Raw genomic sequence first — 4,003 nt, forward strand, 5'->3', positions numbered from 1 at the left:
ACATGTAGCCTCCATTTTAAGAAAAATGCGATTCGTTACCACGAAGCACGAGGGAATTTGCATTTGTTGCGAATCAAATTTTTCCTCAAATTCGGATCGAATTCCACTTCGTCAGCTTCGATTCACTCATCTCTAGTGGCCGTATGTAGAATCCGTGGGCAGAGGGTGAAGCGTGGCCAGGGTGCCAATGTTGGCACTACGGCCCTGCGTCAACATATGTAGCGTCGCCATAAAGTGGCCTGGGAGAACCGTGGCTCCGATGTGGTGGTCCAGCCTGCCGCAGCAATCACTGCAATCACCCACTGGCACACACCCGGTTTCCGGCAGTCAAGGCTCCACCACCTTAGCCGAAGGGAGCTGTCTGTCCTTCCCATCATCTGCCGGTCCTGATGCTTCTGCTCCTCCTCGTCACACATTCCATCAGCAATCGATCACCGAAGCGATTGCTAAGAGACAACCATATGCGTGCACTCATCCAACGGCACAGAAGCTGAATGTGCTCCTCTCCAAATTGCTGGTGCTGCAGTCAGGGACAGTTTTAGACAAAATGTGGCCCTGGGCAAAATCAAGAGGGGGCCCACATCTTGTAATAATGTGCTAAAAACACAGGCCGATGTCAGTCACCCCCGCCAATCAGCTGTTTGAGGAGACGGCGTGTGCTGTTTACTGCTGCTGTCCCATAGAGCAGGAAGAGAGAAGGGAGACAGCACGTGCGCACAGCGAATGCCGTCTCATCAAACAGCTGATCGTCTGGAGTGCCGGGTGTCAGACCGCCGCCGATCTATTATTGATGACCTATCCTAAAGATAGGTCATCAATATGAAAAAACCTGGAGAACCTCTTAAAGCTACTGTGCCTGTTCTGCTCCCCCCATGTCCACAAACACTATACTATACTATACACCCAGACTGCCCTCATTAGCAATGGTGCCCCCAATAGTGATAATACTCCCCAAGATAGACCCCATTAGTAGCAATGCCCTCCATATTGCATCAAATAATAACACCCCTACAGTACTCTAGTAGCAATAATATATAACTATAATTCTCCCAGTGGCTCTAATGTCCCCCTGTAGTGTTCCCCACTAGTTCCAATATATAATGCTCCACCCATAGTGCCAATATATATATAATGTTCCACCGTAGTGCCAGTATGTATAAAATGCTCTTCCATTCCTCCCCAGTAGTGCCAAGTATATATAATGATCTCCTTCATCCATCCCTGGTGCCCCCAGCAATGTGTTACCCAATGCACGGATGACGTCCGTGCGGCGGCCGGGACGGATCGAGACCCATTCAACTTGAATAAGTCTGTGATCTGTCCGCACCACAAAAAAATAGAACATGTTCTATTTTTTTGCGGTGCGGAGACACGGACAGAAACACCACGGAAGCATTCCGTAGTGCTTCCGTGGGGTTTTGTGCCTTCGCTCTACACCGCCGCTCCGGATTTCCGACCCATTCAAGTGAATGGGTCCGCATCCGTGATGCGGGGAGCACACTGCCGGTGCCTGCATATTGCCGACCCGCTGTTTGAACGCCGCAATACGGCCACGGCCGTGTGCATGAAGCCAAATTCAGAGCACATTACTGCAGGAGGTATAACAGAAGAGGACTATAACTCCCAACATGTCTAAGCCATTATTATTTAATATCAGAGAACATTACAGGGGGATGTATAAGAGGATGGGACTACAACTCCCAGCATGTCCAAGCAGTTATGTAATATCAGAGTACATTATAAGAGGAGGTATACAACTCCCAGCATATCCAGGGTGTTGTAATGTACCCTGATATTATATAATGTCCTGGACATGCTGGGAGTTGTAGTCCTCTCCTCATACCTCCTCTTGTAATGTACTCTGATATTACATAACAGGAGGTATAATAGGAGAGGACTACAACTCCCAGCATTTCCCTAGCACTTACATTGAATCCATACTTCTTCACATGCATGGCTGGTCTTCTTCTTCATTACTTTACTGCATAGCTCCGCCTCCTGTTCTGGTCACATGATGGTGAGGTCATCGCAGGTCCTTCATCCCCTCTTCTCTGCTGAGCTCCGCCTCCTGCATCTGACATTATCGCAGGTCCTGTCAGCACTGTGGTAATGATTTCTCTTATATGTGAGGGAGGGGACCATACACTGCATTGTAAAGTGCAGCTGTCCGCCCGTTTGCTTCCTTAGACGTTCAGCTGAACAGCAGCACTGAAGCAGGGGGCCCCTTAGACAATGGGGGCCCTGGGCAATTGCCCAGTTTACCCCCCCCCCCCCCCCTAACACTGGCCCTGGCTGCAGTCCCTCCCTTTCCAAGTGGTGGACTCTGTACCTTTCAGAGAACTGATGGCTTGTGCCGAGCCGAGGTGGAGTTCCAAGCCATCATTTCTTTGCCAAAAAGGCAGTACCAGCCATGCACACACATGTAGAACAGAAGGTGGGCCAGTCCTTCAGCCTGTCGGTGTCTGCCAAAGTGCACGGCAGCGCCGATGTGTGGAGCTATAACCATAGGCGTGCGCACAGGGAGTGCCGGGTGGGCCTGGGCACACCCTAATAGGTTTGTCACCTCCGTGCTCACTGCCCCCTAGCTGATTCCCCTTGTCTGTTTTGCTGGCTGCCGCCACCCGCCACACTGTCAATTAATTTACAATACCTGGCTGTGGGCAGCCGGCGGGCGGTGGCTAGTATTAACATAGGGGGGCGGAGTCCCGGACCCAGCGGAGGCAGAGAGGGAGCCGTACGGAGTTGACGTCACGTCACGCTGCATCTGCGTACCCTGCGTGCCTGCTAGCTCGTGAGGTGAGGACAGGAAGTATGTGCCCCCCTGTCCCACAGTGCTATGCCTCCTCTGTTGTCCCCTGTATTACCCTGATACCCCTCAGTTATATAATATATCTGAGGGGTATCAGGGTAAATTATGCAGGGGGTAAAATAACTAGGGGCATCAGGGTACATGAAGGGTAATATAACTGAGAAGGGCTAGGCTACTATCAGACATTATACAGGGGTAATATAACCTATCTTACCCCCTCACCCCTGTATTATGTCCCTGATAGCCCTCCTCCGTTATATTACCCCTGTATAATGTACCCTGATAGATACCCCTTAGTTATATTACCCCCTGTATAATTTACCCTGATACCCCTCAGTTATATTACCCCTGTATAATGTACCCTGATAGATACCCCTTAGTTATATTACCCCTGTATAATGTCCCCTGATAGCCCTCCTCAGTTATATTACCCCTGTATAATGTACCCTGATACCCCTCAGTTATATAATATAACTGAGGGGTATCAGGTTAAATTACACAGGGCGGGGTAATATAACTAAGGGATATCAGGGGACATTATTATACAGGGGTAATATAACTAAGGGGTATCAGTGTACATTATTATACAGGGGTAATATAACTAAGGGGTATCAAGGGACATTATTATACAGGGGTAATATAACTAAGGGGTATCAGGGGACATTATTATACAGGGGTAATATAACTAAGGGGTATCAGGGGACAATATTATACAGGGGTAATATAACTAAGGGGTATCAGGGGACATTATTATAGAGGGGTAATATAACTAAGGGGTATCAGGGAACATTATTATACATGGGTAATATAACTGAGGAGGGCTATCAGGGGACATTATACAGGGGTAATATAACTTATAATACCCCTGTATAATGTCTTTGATAGCCCTCCTCAGTTATATTACCTATGTATAATGTACCCTGATACCCCTTAGTTATATTACCCCCTGTATAATTTACCCTGATACCCCTCAGTTATATTACCCCTGTATAATGTCCCCTGATAGCCCTCCTCAGTCATATGTCATCCACCGGTCCCCCATAACAGTGTGTCATCCACAGATCCCCTATAGCAGTGTGTCATCCACAGATCCCCCATAACAATGTGTCATCCACAGATCCCCCATAACAGTGTGTCATCTGCAGATCCCCCATAACAGTGTGCCATCCACAGATCCCCCATAACAGTGTGTCA

Source organism: Bufo bufo, chromosome 6 (assembly GCF_905171765.1).
Source record: "Bufo bufo chromosome 6, aBufBuf1.1, whole genome shotgun sequence".
NCBI lineage: Eukaryota > Metazoa > Chordata > Amphibia > Anura > Bufonidae > Bufo > Bufo bufo.